The 20,710-nt window shown below is 41.2% G+C and overlaps 1 long non-coding RNA gene across 1 annotated transcript; it reads right to left on the minus strand.

Moving 5' to 3' along the window:
* Positions 1–1,120: 1,120 nt before the first annotated feature.
* LOC123366955 lies at positions 1,121–20,465 on the minus strand. The gene is made up of 5 exons (XR_006578234.1): positions 20,180–20,465; positions 10,561–10,666; positions 7,921–7,950; positions 7,247–7,342; positions 1,121–1,348 (listed from the first exon to the last, which is right to left on the minus strand). It is a non-coding gene; the product is annotated as an uncharacterized LOC123366955 (long non-coding RNA).
* Positions 20,466–20,710: the final 245 nt, after the last annotated feature.

Raw genomic sequence — 20,710 nt, forward strand, 5'->3', positions numbered from 1 at the left:
GATACAGGCCTGTAAGTTTCTTTCATTACTGCTGAATATAATGCAAAGCAGTGAATATAATAAAGGCAAGCTAGCCCACTGGGCTACAGTTCAAAAGATTCATCTGTCAGGCACACAATGAACCCCAGAAACACAGATCCCGATGACATGGCTTTACCTGTTAAACATGCAGACCTTGTTGAATAGTCAAATGGGAACAAGTTTCTATTGATCATTGTCCAGAGTCCTCTGTGAGCAAACACATCATAAACATAAATCCCATGCTAACTATCAGATTGTGTTTAAGCAAATGGGGGATGCAGGATGGTTATGAGTGAAGTGAAAAGAATCACACTACTGGCTTATGTTTTCCCACAGTCAACAATGCATGGGAAACTTGTTTCATGACACCGGCTGGTTAATATGTCATGAACATAACTCAGCTGTGCCCTGTTACCTCACCTACATCAACTCCCATGAAAGCACTGCTGTTGAAAATACTGTGTTGCTCTTCTGGCAGGTTTTTTTTGACAGGTTCAGGTGATAAATAACATTCCATTTGTGATGACTTAGAGTACTTCCTAAGTCAAATGGGCTAAGAAAATAAAAGAAAAAGCGTGGCTTTGAGATGTTTCCCCCTTGAGTAGGAAAAGATATTGCATTAGTTGTAGTTTGGAATAAAACCAGAAGGCATCTCTCTGAATAAATTTAATAGAAGACAAAAAAAGTAAGGGCATACAGACAAGATCTGTGGCAAATGAATGTCTCCATAATGTCTCAGATAACAGATAGAAAATGGTGTCAGAGCAAAAGATATATTTCACAGGCAACCTGCATTCTTGGTCCAAATGGCTATGAAAGGTGTGTGCACCTGGGACAAAGGGAAAAGTCACATCTAACAAACAGTGGTGTTTGCATATGGGATGAGTGATCTGGCAAGTGAATTTCTGAAATTCTGTAATTTCTATTCTCAGCCCATTGCTTGTTCATTTAAATAATCTCAATCTAAATAACAAGGAAAAATATTCCCATTATGGCATGGCCAGGTTTTGGAGGGGTTGGTGACAAGAGCCGGAGTGTGTGGACAGTGGAAGTTTTGTATCAGATTAATCAGTTGGGGCAGGCTCTGTCCTACCCTACTCCTCCCTTGTTCTCTCACTCTCCTTCTGGAAGGACACAGGCTCAGATCCTCAAAGGGAGTTATGTACCTAAACACCTTTGAGGATCTTGGCCTAAGACAGGACAGCAAACCTACCTCAGCCCCCACTTGCTCTGTTAACAGAACTCAGTGCTGGGTTTGCCTCTCTGCTCCTCTTCCTCTGATCACACTGGAATTCAGTCAGGAGATGACTGCTTCTCCACAGCAGCACTGGAAAATAGTTGTATTATTTTTTATGAATATTGTGCATACATATGCTGCATTATGGTGACTTGCTATCAGGTGAGATCAAAAGGGATTGTTGAAAAGGCAAAACAATCACCTAGATCGGAATCATCCCAGCAAACAGTCCAACATAATAGCCACATTATTAGTTGTAACGAAACTATTTTCTCAGTGCCAGCAAAGTTATACAGCTATTTTCCCCAGGGCTGAGAAGAGAAAGAGCAAAAGATACTGAAAAGTTACAAGATTCACCCAGAAGCAGGGGTGGCAGGTTTGTAGAAATTTTGGTGGTGCCCAGAACCGACCCCCCACCTGCCCAAGGCTCTGGGAGGGAGTTTGGGTGGGCGAGGAGGTCTGGGGTGCAGGCCCTAGGCTGGGGTAGAGGATTGGGGTGCAGGGTGCAGGCTCTGGGAGGGAGTTTGGAGATGGGATGGGATGGGGTGCAGAGGTGTGGGGTGTGGCTGCAGATGAGAGGTTTGGGGTCTGGAAGAGGCTCAGGTCTTGGGCAGAGGGTTGGGGTGTAGGGGGTGAGGGCTCTGTCTGGGGCTGGGAATCAGATGTTTGGGGTGTGCAGGGGGGTGAAGGCTCTGACTGGGACTGAGGATAAGGTGTTTGGGGTGTGGGAGGGGCTCAGGGCTAGGGCAGAGGGTTAGGGTGTGGGGGGTGAGGGCTCTGGCTGGGATTGGGGATAAGGTGTTTGGGGTACTGGAGGGGCTCAGGCAGAGGGCTGAGGTGCAGGGGGATGAGGGCTCTGGCTGGGACTGGGGATGAGGTGTTTGGGGTGTTGGAGGGGCTCAGGGCAGGGACAGAGGGATGAGGGTGTGGTGGGGAGGTGAAAGCTCTGATTGGGGGTGTGGGCTCTGGGGTGGGGCAGGGCTGGGGATGAGTTTGGGGTGCAGGCAGGCTGCTCCGGGACAGGGGCCAGAGAGGAGACTCCCCCCAACCCTTTCCCTGCCGGCAGCAACAAGCTCTGGGGGAGGAGCCCCCCTTTCCTCCCCCCCCAGCAGCACATGGTCACTGCATGTGCTCCTAGGGCCCCTCTCAGGTCCAGGAATATCCCTCGCCTCCCCCATGGTGGGTGCCGGGGGGTGCTGCATGTGCCTCCTTCCCTGCTGTTGCCCTTGACTGTAGCTTCACTGGAGGGTGAGGGGTGGGGCTGCCTCCTTGCCCAGCATGGGGCAGGAGCGGTGACTGCAGGCGGGGGGGGGGGGGGGCGACACCTGTGTTGCTGGAGGGTCCTGCCGGAAAAGGGAAGGGTCTGAGGGGGAAGGGCAGGCTCAGAGTCAGTTTGCCCTGGCCGTGAGGAGGGGGGCACTAGGACCCAGCGGCAGCAGTTGCTGCAGGGAGGCAACATGGAGCTGCAGGGAAGAGACAGCGTGTCATTTTCACAGTAGCAGCCATGCTCCAGAGCCGGGGAAGGCAAGAGGGGGCTGGGGAGGACACCCAGCCCCAAATATTGGTGGAGCTGGGCCCCTGGGCTCTAAATATTGCTGGTGCCCGAGCACCACGTGGCTATGGAACTCGCCGCCCATGCCCAGCAGAAAGGGAAGGGGAGTATGAGTTATCAGTAGACTGAGCCTGATACACAATCTGAAGGAAACACAGAGACAGGGTCTGCAGAGATGCAAAGTATCCCTCACACTAAGATAGGGTCCAGGATGAGGTGTATGTGTGGGGGATATCTGGAATAAGCTGGACTTACCTGAGCTATAGATAGGGAGGTGTCTTAGGAAAGGCAAAATGCATATAGGACTCTGTTATTTTAACCCTTTTTCCTAAATGCTGTGTTTGCTTTGGCAAATAAATAATACTTTGTTCTGAAGAAGCTGTTTCTGTGTTACTGCCCACTTAAGCCTTGTCTTCACTTACAAGCTGACAAGAGTGCTTGTGTAGCCGCGTTATACCGATGGACATAATAAAACCAGCTCAGCGAGTAGCGGTCGCTATGTTAGTGGGAGAGTGTCTCCCCATGAAATAGCGCTATGCACATGAGCACTTATGCCAGGAAAACTTATTTCGCTCAGAGGGGGTATTTTTCACACCCTTGAACAACAAAAGTTTTGCCAACATAAGTGCTAGTGTAGACATCAATTTATTCTATCACAGCCCCCCCGCAGAGGAAAAGGGCTTACCAGTGTTAAACGTGGCTGGGTCTGCTGAATAAACGCTATTGGTAAATTAAGGGCCACGGCCCAGAGAACCAGTCTAAGAGTGGTTGGGCTATAGGGTTCCTCCCAGATGTAGGAAGACAAGTGTGTACTTGAGAGGGACAAGTAGTAAATGGTGACAAGTGGTTTATGGTGACATCTTAAAACATGAGAGATATTTATATGGTGGCAGTATATTTAACATTACTATTCATGTTTTGTAATAGTTTTGTGCATGATCTTTGCATGTTCATGTGTGAACACATTTTCACCAAGAACTCTATTTGTGCAAATATTTAAAAATCTTATGCTTTTACACTAGCAAGGCTATTGTTTTGTAGCAGGATTTTCCGGTTACTGAGAAACTGTTTAGAAATATAGGGCCTGACCTTTAGCTGGTGTAAAATGGCATAGGTCCACTGACTTCAGTGAAACTACCCAATTTACATCTGTGAGAATCTGACCAATGAAGATTTGTTTTATCCCACATTACTTTCATTGTTCAAGTTAGAAGGCAGCAGGCTGTAATTGTTAGACAGGACTTGAAGATTAATACTAATTATGTTTCTGATTGAATATCATTACTATTCATTTATTTTAATGAGAGCTTTCATGGAAAAAATACAATGGTGATTTGATTCATTACTTGTTGATAAACATTTCAGCAATTGTTTTGTAAAATTTCCCTACTATCTCAGTGTTCCATTGCCTTTTTACAGTATTAGATTATCAACTTAACTGTGGTAGCTATAAAAAATAAGAAGTTAGTACCTGATCTTGCCCCATTCAAGTCAATGGGACTTTTACCATTGACTTCAATGGGCACAAAGGCAAGCCCTTAATGGACACTTGCTAGTAAAGGATGGACAAAGCAAGAAAGAACTAGGAACTGGCTACTCAAAATTCTAACAGAAAAAGTCCAGATAATTAACCCTAGCTGTTCCTCTTCGCTGAAAGGTATCTTGGGGTCCTACACGGGAGTCTGGCAGTCTCTGCTAGTGCAGCTGTAAATTGTGTACAATTTGGTACTGTCCTGGGTTGGGAGAGGGAAATGAATTCTGAAGCCTCTCTGACCCACAGCTTGTCTATGGCCCAGACCTTTAGCTGATATGTATAGAAAAGGTACTGCAGCGTACCTCTTTAAAAGTCGTATGCACTTCTAAACGGAGATGTTTTTCTATACTGGCCGAGAATAAATTCAGGACCAGGCTTTCTTCAGCCACATTCTAAAAGGAGGCTTCCTTCACCCTACTTCAAATGAGCATAGAGGACAGGCTTTCTTCAGTCTGGTGCACAAGCAGTCCACAACACCCAGGACTGAATGCTCAGGGAGCCAGTGCAAGGCTCCATGCACACTATAGGGAGCAAAAGCAGTCTTTCAACACCTTTCTACCCCCCTTCCCTGATCAGCAGGGAAGCTGGGAACTGTTTTGGTCCCCAGTGCAACTTATAACAGCCCTAAGGCTACTCTCAGTTGCTGCGGCTTGTAATGTCTCTTTGTTTCCTCAGCATGCTCACGGAGTCCAGAGTTGGGGACTGTTGAAGTGTGGCAGAAGGCTAGCTATACTCATGCTGAGGAAATCTTCACTTGGTCACTTAGCACAGCTTTAAGCCCCTTTGCATCATCAGAGTGGCACAGAGAGTCCTTGCTAGGGGGCAGGATTTGGCACATTACATCTGTTTACAAAATAATCGTTGCTGAATATCCATAAAGGAACCCATCCTGCAAGCTCCTAACACACAAAATTCCCATTGACCTGAGTAATAAAATAATTTCATTTCTTGCATTACTGTTGCAATTTCCCCTTCTTTTGGCAGATACTTTCATTACATTTTTCATTGTTTGGAATTCAGTCTGTCCTTCAGAGAGGGACAGGAATGTTGGGATACATCATGCTGGGTGTTATAAAGTTGTGACCTCTTCTCACAGTGTCTGTTTGTTGCTATTGTTGTTTTTAAACTACAGTGGAAAATTCTGAACTAATATAATTAATCTGAGTTGTCTGTCAATTGTGAGAAATATTTGTTGGTTTTCTTTTCTTACAGAATGTACTATTAAGTTTCAATCAGAGAGAGGCAAAATCTACTGCAGCAATTTTCCATCGCCTTTTCACCTGATTGGGTGAGAAAAGAAAGGGGCTGGCAGACAGATATTTTAAAGTTATAGATGGTGAATACAGTCCATATTGCTCTGGAGGATCTATGTGAAAAGCAACAGGCTTCTATTTACAATTACATTATAAAAGACTATTTGTGAGTCCCCTCTATTTCCCTGATGGACAATGGTTTGCTGTTCTTTAACCTAAAGATGTTTCAATCAGACAGAACAGTAGAAAAAGAAAAGGATTGCTTGCCAACATGTAAGAATTATGTACCTATTTCATTTCAGCCCATGAGACTGTAGAAATACAAAATTGTTTTTCATGCTTTTTTCAATGGAACAGGTGAAAATAATGACCAGGTGAGAATTACTCTCCTGTTTCTATCTGGAAAGCTTAGAATGTAGTTTAATTTAAGGAACTTACCAATATTACTTTTATTCTTTCCTTCCTTCCTTCCATATTGGCTATGCTTTCTATTATTATACAGTATTTTATAGAGCCTGGGTTTGAAGTTAAAGTAATAGCTTACTGCTGCTCACATTTGAAATTAAGATATCAAATAAAATATAGGAACCAATGAACTTTTAAAAGTGTATTATTGCCTTTTAATATGGCATGAAGTGAGAAACATCTTCATTGCTTTTCAATGTTTCCATTAGATGCTCTGTGCAAGGACAGCCACATGTGGTGAGAAAGGGATGTTTGGTGTTCTCTGATCTTGACTTGAAGTATGTGCTGAACAGGGCCATCGAGGTCATTATACTAATGCATTTGGCCCAGTTAAGGAGTACGTCCCTAGGATGGTCTGCAGCTTCTCCCTGGATAACACAACAGGTAGGTTCTAATGCATCTCAGAAGATCACTCCTAGTGTGATGAGAGAGCCTGGAAGGGTCCTGTTCCAGAGATGATAGGGAACCATCAGGTAGAGACTTGTTCTCTGTAAAGTTTGATGATATGGTACAGCTACTCTGGTGTAAGCAAGTTAGGGACTTTTTTTAGGGGAAAAATACACACTGGTATCGACATATTTTTAGGTTTTGTCTACACTTCAAGCTGAGGGTGTGATTCTCAGCTCGAGGAGACATACCTGATCAAGCTAGTGTAGTAAAAACAGAATATAGATGCAGCAGCATGAGTGCCAGGAGAGGCTAGTGGCCCCAAGTACATATCTATGGTTTCAGACGCGATTGTATTCTGGGCAGATAGCCCCACCCATTGCTTGCACTGCTGTATCTACATCCTATTTTTAGCATGCTAGCTCAATCAAGCAAGGATGAAACCAGTTTAAATGCACCTGCATTAGGGGTTGCACTGGTATAACTAGATCAATTTGAAATAGCTCCCATTAAACCAGTGTAACTTTAATCTCTATGAAACAGTCATAAATGCCCGATATCTCTAAATACATCCCTTTGCTGGCATGGTCTAACTTTATCTATTACAAAATAATTAACCCATTTACTCATTACTCAATAGTTTTATTGACAAGAGTTGCCAAGACTTTTAAATACCTTCCATTCCCATTTCTCTTTTCTTTATTCCCATCCCCATTTCTCCATCTTGTCTGTGAAACATGTTAGTCCTACTAAACCCCATTTTAAAGGCTCACATAGGATTTATGTGGTGGATTTACCTTGTGCTGACCATCTTCACTGGCTGAATCTCACTTTCCATGCGTACCTGGTTCAATTAAGTATGGGACTGCCTTACACTGAGGAAACATACTGCCCTAGAATATTAAAAAAATAAATATATAGTCTTGCTACCCGATCATCCTTTGTTTTTTAAACTGAGTCTGATATATATGCCTCATAACCAGAAAATCCATTATCCAGAGAGCCCTCTTAACAACTTGGAGTGTTATTGTCACAACTTCTGATTTTCTGCATAACTGAATAGTTATCAGAGATAATTTTCTATATATTTCACATCTACTTGTATCTAAATATCTATGTTAGTACTTGCCTCTATTTGCCAACAAATATCCCAACATTTGAAAAAATAGCCAGGGTACTATCTTTCTTTTGAAAATATGTGACCCAAAAGCTTTAACAAATTTCAGGAAGCTCAATTAGAGTTGGTACCCACACTAGCTGGGGCCTTGAAGGCATTTGGCTGCACACCAAGAAAGAATAATTCACTTCTGGTAAAAGGAGGTCCACAGAGGTCACCATGGTTGAATTTGTACCATGTCATTACTTACATAAGCAGCAAATTGTGTGAAATAACATTAGACCATAAACAACAGTGCCTGTCTATATAAATAGCCACATCAACAGTAATGCCCAAAGAGCAAATCATACTCACTTTGATGTTACGACTATCCTCACTGAAGGCCTGGGAGGTGCAGAAAAATGAAAATTAATCAAATATGTCAATCAATATTTTATCAACTTCAGAAAAGTTCAGTTCAGATTCAGATTCAAGTTTAGCTTCAAGATTTTGCATGTAAGTGAGAGAGAGGGAGAGAGAGAGCGCGCGCATACATTTTGAATAATATTAGCTGGTCAAAAGATTTCAGCAGATGAGTTTTCTGTTGGAAAATGCTATTTCATCAAAATTGAAACCTTTCAAAGGAACATGTCCATTTCAATGGAAAATTTTTGAAATGATCCTCAAACCAAAACAGAATTTTTTTTTCAACTCTTTTGTTTTATTTTGACTTTTTAAAATAGAAAATAATTATTTTATTACATTAATATTTGTTTAATCTTTCATATATTTTGATGTTATCAAAATGTTTCATTTTGATAAAGTTGTTTTGATAATTCTGAAAATAAATATTTTGGAATTTCTGTTCCACCTGCAATTCTGAAATTTCTAATTTTTGTCCTGATTCCAGAAGAAAGGAAATGATTGACGTGTCAGAAATTCCCTTAGGATGGAAATTTCATTTTCTGACCAACTCTAAATAATATTCCTTATGAATTTAGACATATTTTTCTCAAACCAATCTTGATTCTGCAAATATCAGTTATTTCTAAGTATTCTAAAAACAAGCTTCAAAAATTAATTTTCAGCCATTAGATTTTTCATAAAGGCCTTGGTTCTACTATTTATTATGTGTATTCTATGAATGATCACCAGTATCATATCTACTTCTTCACAACTCAGATTATTCCTACTTCCTATTTTCCTTCAGGTAAGAATTTTCAAACATTTTTACTACAATTTTTCATAAGAATAGGGGAGGAAGGAGGATCTCGTGGACAACGCACTGGACTGAGATTCAGGAGTGCTTTACAGTAAGTTTTGCACCAATTTAACTAAACCAGTAGAAAACCCACTGAGTATAGACAAGCCCTCAGGCTATCTGGATTAAGTCACAGTTCCACCACAGACTTCATTGGTGACCTGGGCAAATCACTCAGTATGAGATTCTAAGCCCCTTATTTGTGCGGAATAGTCCCTAACTCCAAGAATAGTTTCATTAAAGTTAATGGGACTACTTGTGGAGGAAGGTGTTATCCTGGATAAGTAAAAGTCTGAAGCTGACCCTTAATCTCTCTCTGACTCAGTTCCTCAATTATAAAATGTGAATAGTAATATTTCCTTGCTCCCTGTCTTGCCTAGTTAGGGGGAGATTTCAAAGACCATTTAGTGGAAGAATGGCCAAGCAGTTGGGGACCTAGCCTGGGATCTTGGAGATGCAGGTTCAATTTCTTGCTCTGCCACAAACTTCCTTGTGAAATCATTTACTCTTTCTGTGCTTCAGTTCTGTCTCCTGACCTCAGAGGAGTGTTGTGAGGATGACTATATTAAAAAAAAAATTGTGAGGTGCTGCTACACTATGGTAATGGGGGGTATCTTAGATAGATAAAGGCACAAACAGCAGTTAGGCGTCTCACTGCCATTCATGTCTTTGAAAATCTCTCCCTTAACTTCCAAGCTCTTTGCAGCAGGGACTGTTTCTCACGGTGTGTTTGAACAGTGCCCAGCACAATGGGGTCTCAGTTGGTGCTACTACTGGTACTAGCTTTTGGGATTCATGGAACATTTTCACTAATACTCAGTGGCTGTTCACACACCATCACCTATAGATTACTCTGACAGTCATAGTGAATTCAACTCAGTGCTTTTAGCTCATAGACTTTAAGGTCAGAAGGGACCATTATGATCATCTAGTCTGACCTCCTGCACAACGCAGGCCACAGAATCTCACCCACCCACTCCTGTAACAAACCCCTAACCCATGTCTGAGTTACTGAAGTCCTCAAATCATGGTTTAAAGACCTCAAGGTGCAAAGAATCCTCCAGCAAGTGACCCGTGCCCCACGCTACAGAGGAAGGCAAGAAAATATTTACAATCTTTTACTTTTACTTTCTTTGTTTTTTACACTCCTTCACCCATTCTGCCCTTTGTTGTGGTTGTATGAAGGACAAAGACAGCAAAAAAAGCAAACAACTCAACCTCTGCTCATTTGCAGTTAAAACATATTCCCCAAGCTGTTCTAAGCAGACAGTGCTACTACATCTTGCTCTGCAACATCTAACTGTTTTTTAATTCATTTACCATAACTCACTGCCATTACACAGTAGATAGCATTTTTAACACATGGGTTCAGTTTAATTATCATTTATTTAGCTTTTTGAAGTTGTAAAGTATGAGACAAGTCGTAGAAATGATCAATAATAATCCTTGGTGATAGCTATCAATGTGCTCTCATTCCTTTTTTTGGTGCATGTGGAAACTTACACTTTCCAAAGGCATGCCAGTTAACTTCCACTGATGGTGGCCAGCACAGAAGAATATACACCTGTGATGCTACATGGCAGTGTGTTCTTATGGGCTGCCCTATGCCATTCCCTTAAGATATTAGGGGCTCATTGATCCTTTGAGCTCTCACATCACAGAACTTACATTTGTAAAAAAAACTTGAGTCACCTTCAGCTGTATTAGAAATGTTACTGGGTTCTGTTTCTGATTTAGAAAGGTGTATTTCTTACCAGCTAACTTCTTTCCTTGAAATAGCATTTTTCCCTCAAGCCTCAGTCCTCACAAGTGAGTTGTCTTCCTCTGTTAGGATACCAGATGCAGTCAATAGTTTTCAAGCTGAGACAGAATCAGAAAGGTTAAGACACAAATTGAGTTACACATAGCAAGGGACATAAAAATGATAAAAAGAGGTTCTATAAATACATTAGCAACAAGAGAAAGATGAAGAAAAGTGTAGATCTACTACTTTTCAGAGCCAGAGAGTGTAGAATGGATGACATCAAGGAGTCTGAGGTGTTTAATGCCTATTTTGCTTCAGCCTACATTAAGCAGGTTAATGGTGACCAGATACTCAACACAATTAGTATTAACAACAAGGGGGAAGAAACACAAGCCAAAATAGGGAAAGAGCATGTTAAATAATATTTAGATAAGTTAGATGTATTCAAGTTGGCAGGGCCTGATGAGATCTACCCATTGGTACTTAAGGAAGTAGCAGAAGCAGTCTCAGAATGGTTAGCAATTATCTTTGAGAATTCATGGAAGATGAGTGAGGTTGCAGAGGACTGGAGAAGGACAAACATAGTAACTAGATTAAGAGGGGGAACATAGGAGATCTAGGTATTTCTAGATCAGTCAGACTAACTTCTATACCTGGAAAGATGCTGGAACAAATTACTAAACAAGCAATTTGTAAGCACCTATAGAATAATAGGATAATAAATCAGTAGCTGATATGGATTTGTCAAGAACAAATCATGCCAAATCTACTTAATTTCCTTCTTTGATAGGGTTACTTGCCTAGTGGATGAGGTAAAGCTTAGAGGTGACATATCTTGAATTAATAAGGCTTTTGACAGCCTTAAACTAAGGGAATGTCACCTAGATGAAATTATGATAAAGTGGGTGCATAACTGGTTGAAAGACTACACTCAAAGACAGGTTTCAAAGTGGTAGCTGTGTTAGTCTGTATTAGCAAAAACAACAAGGAGTCCTTGTAGCACCTTAAAGACTAACAGATTTATTTGGGCGTAAGCTTTCGTGGGCTAAAACCCACTTCATCAGATGCATGGAATGGAACATACAGTAGGCAGGTATAAATACACAGCATATGAAAAGATGGGAGTTGTCTTACCAAGTGGGGGGTCAGTGCTAATGAACCAATTCAATTAAGGTGGAAGTGGGCTATTCTCAACAGTTGACAAAAAGGGGTGGAAATCACTTTTGTAGTGCTAATGAGGCCAATGTAAACAAAGTGACCCATTTCAAACAGTTGACAAGAAGGTGTGAGTATCAGCAGGGAGAAATTAGTTTTTGTAGTGATCTATCCACTCCCAGTCTTTATTGAGGCCTAATTTGATGGTGTCCAGTTTGTAAATTAATTCCAGTTCTGAAGTTTCTCGTTGGAATCTCTTTTTGAAGTTTTTTTATTGAAGAATGGCCACTTTTAAGTCTGTTATTGAGTGTCCAGGGAGATTGAAGTGTTCTCCTACTGGTTTTTTAATGTTATAATTCCTGATGTCAGATTTGTGTCCATTTATTCTTTTGCATAGAGACTGTCTGGTTTGGCCTATGTACATGGCAGAGGGGCATTGCTGGCACATGATGGCATATATCACATTGGTAGACGTGCAGGTGAACTGCTGGTGTGGCTGATGTGGTTAGGTCCTATGATGGTGTCCTTTGAATAGATATGCAGATAGAGTTGGCACCAGGGTTTGTTGCAGGGTTTGGTTTCTGGGTTAGTGTTTTTGTTGTGTGGTGTGTAGTTGCTGGTGAGTATTTGCTTCAGGTTCAAGGGTTGTCTGTAAGTGAGGACTGGCCTGTCTCCCAAGGTCTGTGAGAGTGAGGGATCATCCTTCAGGATAGGTTGTAGATCTTTGATGATGTGCTGGAGAGGTTTTAGTTGGGGGCTGTAGGTGATGGCTAGTGGGGTTCTGTTTTCTTTGTTGGGTCGCTATCAGTGGTTTGCTCTCAAACTGGTGGATGTATCTAGTGGGGACCCACAGGAGTCAGTCCTCAGTCCAGTACTTGTCAATGTTTTTGTAAATGACTTGGATAAAGGACTGGAAAATATGCTTATAAAATTTGCAGAAAACACCAAACTGGGAGACAGCAGAACTGGGAGACACCAAACACAGTGGAAGACAGGATTAGAATTCAACAAGATTAAATTCAATAGAGACAAGTGCAAAGTAATACACTTAAGGAAGGAAAATAAGCAAATGCACAACTACAAAATGGGGGATAACTGGCTAGGCAGTACTACCACTGTAAAGGATCTGGAGATTATAATGGATCTCAAATTGAATATGAGACAACACCACAATGTAGTTCTGAAAAAAGGCTAATACTATTTTTTGGTGTATTAACAGGTATGTTGTATGTAAGAGATGGGATGTAACTATGGTGATTTACTCCCCACAGATGAGGTCTGAGATGGAGTATTGTGTCCAGTCCAAGGCACCACATTTCAGGAAGGATGTGGACAAACTAGAGAGAGTCCAGAGAAAAGCAACAAAAATGATGAAAGGTTTAGAAAACATGACTTATGAGGAATGGTTAAAAAATGGGCATGTTTAGTCTTCAGAAAAGATGACTGAGAGGAGGACCTGATAATAGCCTTCACAGGGTAGCTGGCTTCAGTAAATGAAATTAGTCCAGCTCCCCTTTGCCAAAGCAGGTGCTCCCATTTGGCAGGTTAACAGGGGGAGGGGAGGAGACAGCACCAGGGGCTACAAAGCATCAGGGTCAGACCTGGTGATAGGGTGAGAGTCCCCGTGAGTCAGAGCAGACTGGTTCAGTCAGGAACAGCAGGTGAAGAGACTGGAGAAGTCCCAGAAGGAAGCCAAAAGTGGTTCCTGGGAGAAGGCTGAAGGCAGGAAAGCAGCAAGAGAAGTTTGTTAACTAGGGTCTAGAGAGCCAGGGCTGAAGGCAGGAGGAGCAGCAGAGGGAATTCTTTGCTGGCTGTAACCTGGAAAGCTGGAGCCATGGACTAGAGAGGGCTGAAGCCAAGGGAGCAGAGTTCCAGCCTATGAAATTTTGAGCATGTGCAAAATCTTGGCGGTGGGGGAGAGGACTAACGGGTGTCACTAGTGCAGACTTGTCACAGAGCTAAAATTATAGTAGCTCAAATATGATGGGTACCATATGTGGATTTTTTGAGAGAACACAAATTGTATTTGATATTCCTTATATTTCACTGGGTGTTACACCATGAAATACAATTATATTTCTTCAGACCTGAGAGAGCTTCCCCACCTCCCCCACCCCCCAAAAATAGAATTGAATTTAAAATGAGCATTTCCCCCCCCAAAAGTAATTGAATTAATTTTTATTCTGTAATCATTAAAAGGAGGTCAAACAAAAGTCATAAATCTATCTTGCTTTAAATAACATCACCGTAGATACATCAGAACCATATAAAATTGTGTTCTGTTTTTAATAACCGGATCAAAGTCATTAAGCGTCATTATTTTATTATAATTATATTCAGAGCCTACCCCACCTAATAGTTAAGTGAAATATGTAAACCAATTTTTAAAGGAAATAATTTATTTTTATTCTTTAATAGAGCGGTCAAAGATCCTTGTCAATATTCATTGGCATATTTGATTCACCCTGTATTACCCTTAGAGATTTTGGCTAAGTAATTGGTCCAACAGCATTCAGAGAAGTTCAGAATTTTTTTTTGACTCTTATGATTGCTAAAGCAGCAGCAATGTGCCCATGATTGTATCAGTACCAAACATTATGTTAAAACAATATTAAAGATTTCATTTTAAATGACAAATACAAAGAAATTCAGAGTTAAAGTTGAAACAAACTTCTTTTCCTGCCATTTCTCTTAGATGCAGTACAATGCAACACTTAGCTAAAATGGGATAAGTTAAAGACGAGGCTTACTCCTGAAGTCCTCCCTCAGACGAAACTCTCATTGAAATCAGTCACTTTTTTTCATAGTTGAGAGTAGGATTGTCACTGATCATTGGGGGTTAATGTAGGGGAGTAAGAAAGCTTGAGTCCCTCTCCACTCACCAATGCCATATACATGGATTGCTTCTCCAGACACACGTGTGGAGAGGAGATCAGGCTCTGAGGTCATTACTCCCTGTGCAATGGAGTGCTCAAGGACTTGCTCTGCCCTTCTAAGGTGCCAGTCAGTAGATCTGAGCTGTCATAAAGGGTGAGGTAGCCTGCACCCAGGAAAGGACTATAGTAACTTATTTCACTCACAGAGTTAGGGGCAGCCAACTCTGAGTCACAAATGCTTCTCAGGACTGCTCCTGGGGCAGCATAGCGACATGCCACTCCTTAGGCAGGGCTAGATGTAGGGTCTCAATCTAGCCCTGAGATTAGACCTGTGGGCCCAATTACTAATTTTTCAAAAGAGCTCAGCTCCCATTTAGGCACCTAAACAAGGGCTAGATTTTCAAGAGTGCTCAGCTTCCAACAGATCCCATTGGGAAAGAAACTCCTGCCACTTACGTAAATACTTAAATGGGAGCTGCTAAATGCTGAGTTTTGTTGGAGATTTGGTCTGTCCTGTTTTGCATTTTTGTGTTAACACAGAATTTCACTTTAGTGGGTGTTAGAGGAACAGAAAAACATAAAGGCCTGGCTCATTTGCCCAATCTGAATGAGTTGCTGCTTCAGTTAGGGGTGAAGCTTGATTGTAAGGGAGGTCATTGGGCTCTATTGTAACACAAATGATAAATAATAATACAGCAAGTGAATCATCAGTGCTTATGATCAAGACTTTTCTTTTGTCCCACACTGAGTATAGATAAGGGACCTCACTTGGATATCTCCCCCCTTCCCTCCTAGTCTGAATCATCCTGGCCTACTGTGTACGTTTGTGAAATATATCTAATTATGGAGCTCTTGAGTTTTTTAACACAATTGTATGTCATGATATGACGTGAATGATATTGTGTCATTATATAAAATCATCCAGGCAGATTTTTTTAATAGACTGGCTATGTCAGTGAGTCTCTCTAGATAAATGATTATTTAATTACAGTAAATAGATTAACTTCAAAAAGGTTATTAGGAATAAACAGAGAGACTATAGGGAATGGAAAAAGGAATTGATCAGCAAAGAAAGCTAGATTGTGGAGGTTAGAAAATGTAGGAAAAACGTGAAAATTGCTAAAAGTCAAACTGAATTAGCTCTTGCCAAGGAAAATAAAATTAATAAGTGGATTTTTATTTATATAAGTAAAAAGAGAATAAGGAAGAATGAGGTTAGGCTACCATGCAATGTGTTGGGAAGGAGATTAAAAATAACCTTGCTAAAAATCTAAAATGCCTCAGTTTTCAGTAACAATGCTAATATGGAACATATACATGAAGGCAGGATGGCTGATAGAAATGAATGTCTAGAAATGGAAATGATCACATCTGAGGTGAAAGAAAAAATTAGAGCTTAATGTGCTCAAATCAGGGTAACCAGATAATTTCCATCCCAAAATACTGAAAGAACTGGCACATGAGATTGCTAGTCCGGTAGCAAAGATTTTTAATAAATCTGTTGATAATACAGAGGAAGATCAGAATATTACACAGGAAGATCTGGCTGACCTTGAGAACTGGAGTGACAGAAATGGGATGAAATTCAACAGTACACAATGCAATGTCATGCATTTAAAGTCAAATCATAAGAATTTCTGCTAGAAGTTGGGGGCTTATACAGTAGTTGAAAGCAACAGAGGAGGAGAGAGACCTGGGTGTATGGGTCGATAAGAGGATGATAATGCATCACCAATGTGATGCAGCTGTGAAGGAGGCAAATGAAATCCTAGGATGTATGAGGCAAGGCATATCCAGTAGAGATAGAGAAGTATTAATGCTATTGTACTGGTGCTATTAAGGCACTGGTAAGACCTTATTTGGAATACTGTGTACAATTTTGGTCACCCATGTTCAAGAAAGAAGAATTCAAAATGAAAGAGGTGTGGAGAAGAGCTATGAGGATGATCAGGGGAATAGAGGACCTACCTTATGATAGGAGACTGGAAAAGCTTAGCTTGTTTAGCTTAGCAAAAGAAGGCTGAGAGGGGATATGATTGCTCTCTAGACATACATTAGGGCAGTAAATACCAGGGAGCGTGAAGAGTTATTTAAGCTCAAGGACAATGCTTGCACAAGAACAAGTGGTTATAAATTAGCCAAGACTAAATTCAGGATGAACATTAGAAGGTTTCTAACCATCTGAGGAGTGAGGTTCTGGAATAGCCTCTTAACAGGAAATATTGGGGAGGTGAACAAACAATTAGAGCTGGACAAATTTATGCATGCAACTATATGACAAGGTTGCTTGTGATGGTATGGGCAGGGCTCAAATAGCCTTGGGGCTCACTTCTGGTTTATGTTCCTAAAGCTCATGCTTCAGGGTTTCAGTCAGTCACATGCAAGCATGAGGAAGGGATTCCTCACCCCACCCCAAATGTATTCTGTCAGGGTTTTTTATGTCCTTCCCGTGGTGCTTTTGAGATAGGGTAACCAGATAGAAAGTGTGAAAAATAGGTGGGGGGTAATTAGTGCCTACATAAGAAAAAGCCCCAAATAAATATCGGGACAGTCTCTATAAAATTGGGACATCTAGTCACCCTATTCTGAGATGGCCACAGCTGGAGATGGGACATTGTGTGGGATGGGCCAGGGCTCTGAGGTGGCACTGAACAGTCTCTCTCTGAGGTGCTTGGCTGACTGGTTCTTGCTCACATGCTCAAGTCTCACTCAGGAGTTCCCAAATTTTGCCTTAATGACCCATTTTGAGCCAGTTTTCTGTGATTCTAATAAACAACAAAGCAACATAGCGACCAAGGAATCCAAGGAAATTGCACATTAATTATGTTATTTAATACTCTAAAATGTGACACTTGGGCTTGCATGTTGTGACACAGCTTGTAAAAGACTGGAAGCGTGGTAGAAATTACACATCTAATCTCCAGTATATCAATGAGATTTGATGATGCAACTGCACTGAATCCATCTTCACTCAAATGCTCGCGAATGGCACCATCAATTTCAAGGCATATGTTGAGAATGCAGGATGTTCATTCTTGACAGTCAACCAGAACTTGGGAGAGAAAGTTGGGCATATGTTCCTTGCAAGAATTGATAGTAGGAAATTTCAATGAGCTGTTTGATTTTAGCTTCTGGCAAATCCATGGTATCAAGTTTGCACTGACAGGGGTTTCGCACCCAATCATACTTTGTCATGCCCAAGTTGGGGGAAAAGGGATGCACACTGTTTCTCCATCTGGTTGAGATGCTCAGCCATCACCTGTGTGGGAGGCTGAATAATTTAATTGTCAGCCAGGAACTTGCAAACCTGTGGGAAAGATACATAGATTATTCTTCAAGAAAATTTTCTTCATAAATCCTGTGATTAGATCGCTCAGCTGAAAGATGTGGGTGTTCGTTCCTTGCAGATCTGTATTCAATTCATTCAGTTTTCCAAATATTTCTGTGACATAGGCAAGAAGGCACATTTTCCTTTGGCCACACACAAAAAATCAATGAATTCACTCTTTTTGCAGTCCATTGCATAGGCACAGAGCTTGTCTCTCAGTTCAAAAAAATCGTCCCAGTGCTTTTCCTCTCAAGAGCCAATGATCTTCAGTGTGCAACAACTCCACATCATGATAAGCGCCTATGTTTTCACACAGTTTTGAAAACAAACTTGCGCAAAGAGGCTGAGTCTGGATTTAGTTCACAATAGATTTGACCTATTGCAAAATTTCTCCTAGCTGTGGATTCAGAGCTTGTGATGCCAATTGTTCCCCGTGAATCATGCAGAGAGTCCACACAGCAGATGGAGCCCTTCTCTTACCAATGTATGCAGACTTGCTTTGTGGAGTTCCCTAGACAGAGCTCCATGTGTGCAAAAGACCCCATGTGATCACACAGGATATTCTTGTTTTGCATGACAGTCCATGCTGTCTTGTGTCTGAGAAGAGAGAGAAAGAACAAAATGTCCTTGAGCATTGCACTGTCCCATGTGTATGTCACAAAAGCCAGGAAATGTGCATCACAACCCTCAGTGTTTCCATCAACTTGAAGAGCAAGAGCATCCATGTTTTTTAGATGCTTCACCTGTGTGTTTTCCTGATCTGTTGCTATCACCTCAATCCTTCACTTCACTATGTTTCTGGAGAGTGGTATGGCTTTGTTTGTTTGCCTCAGTTTCCCCACAAATTATCTTCATCATATTGATTGCAGCTGGCAAAATAAGAGTCTCTCTCCAATTGTGTGAGGCTTCTTGGCCAGTGTGATGTGGTAACTTACCTCAAATAATGCCTTTTGAGCACGGTCAGAGATACCATGTAGACCTGAAAGTTCTTCTTTCTGGCACTACAAAAATGACCTTAGTTTTCCTATGTGTTCCTTGTGAAGGGTTTTTAAGTGTCATGTAAGTTTATTAGGCTTCATGCTTTTGCTAGATAACACCTTGTGAGCCAGCAGGTATTTTGGGCTCTCTCTGTTCTTGACAAAAATACTGGTAAAGCCATACTCAAAGCCTCATCATATTTGAGAATATGTTTCTTGCACTCATTTTTCATTCATAACTGCATCACTAATGTCACTGATGAAGGTTGAAGGAGAAACTCTGCATAAAAATGAGTGCATTGTGCCTCTTATCACAGATCAGAAAGGGGAATTCACTATTAAACAAGCGAGACCAAGACTTTGAAAGGCCCTGTGTGGAAATACAATGATTTTTTTTATCAAGTACCAACAGGATACTCAGGCTGGCATAAAATTTAAGGCTGTTATTGATAAGGCTGATGCCCACAGATAAGGATCTCCTGGATTCAAGTCTCTCAGATGGATGCTTGCACAGCCCAATGGTGCAAATGGCAAAATGACATCCACACAGCCACCTCTGCACCGCCAACATGTCTAGAACTGTTCCCATAAATGCTGTGCCAGTAGGCCACCATTTTACACAATGGTGGCCTCTGTACAGCATGACCTCTCATGCACTGTACGAAGTTATACAGTGTGTGGAGGACACCATTTTGTAGATCAAAATGGCAGCCTCCTGGTGCAATATTTGTTGTGCAGGTCCAGACACATACAGGGCAGATGCTGTTGTCTCAAGGGCTGAATCAGGCCTATTGATGCTGCAACCCTAGTGGGGGACACAACCCACCGATTGGGAATGTTGATCTAATTGCCTTATATTGGATTGGGAAGAAATTTTCCCCAGGTCATATTGGCTTGGGTTGCTTTTTTTGCCTTCTGTTGCAGTGCATAGGTGCAGATCATATGCCAGGATTATCTTGGTATATCTCATTTAATCATTTCCGTGCCAGTACAGGGGCCTCGCTCACTGATGCACCTGAGTCCATCTTGTTCTCTACCTCAAGCATATAATTGTCTAGTCTCATGTGGATTGTAATACTTTGGTCTCATTTTGGTTCTTGGGTTTAGCATTCAGGTGCTGGTGGCCTGTGATATATAGCAGCTCAGACTAGATGATCAAAAGGTCACTTCTGGCCTTGAACTCTATGATTTCAGATGACCGAGACAAAATGTAAGGCAGGATGAATAATTAGGAAAAAGGGAACCGGACAGTAAAAAGTATACTTTTTAGTGAGGTTAAAAAAAATTACATACCCTCAAAATGAAATGGTGTTCCTTCTCTTATTGACCCTTTGCATTTTATGCATGAAAATCTGTCTTCTTGACTGATTACCACTAACCAATGCAATCCTTCCTTCTTATCAATAATGACTGGCATCAGGCCTCTTTAGTTTATCCTAGATTACTTTCAGTTGATCAGCAGTAGTATTTCTTAGAATGATTTATTACTGTTCTGACTAGTTTTTCCTCAAATTCTTCCTTTTTATTTAGCTGGACCAGTTGTTTCCTACTCATCCTAACACCTCCTCCTTTTTTTTAAAACCGTATTTATTTGGCAATTTTAGCAAATTGACAAATCTTAGCCATGGAAGTATCAGAGATAATTCAATAATCATTACAACAGTGAACTTTTGTTTAGGGAAATATTATACAGCAATATAATAATCAAATCTCTCCAATTCTTGTTAACCTAAGGTAGGTTTTTTTTATTTGGCCTTAGTTTACCCATATGTTGTCCATTCAGGACATTGGATAGGAATCGAACTTAGACCTGGCATTAACCTT

Source organism: Mauremys mutica, chromosome 1 (genome assembly GCF_020497125.1).
Source record: "Mauremys mutica isolate MM-2020 ecotype Southern chromosome 1, ASM2049712v1, whole genome shotgun sequence".
In the NCBI taxonomy this organism is placed as follows: Eukaryota; Metazoa; Chordata; order Testudines; family Geoemydidae; genus Mauremys; species Mauremys mutica.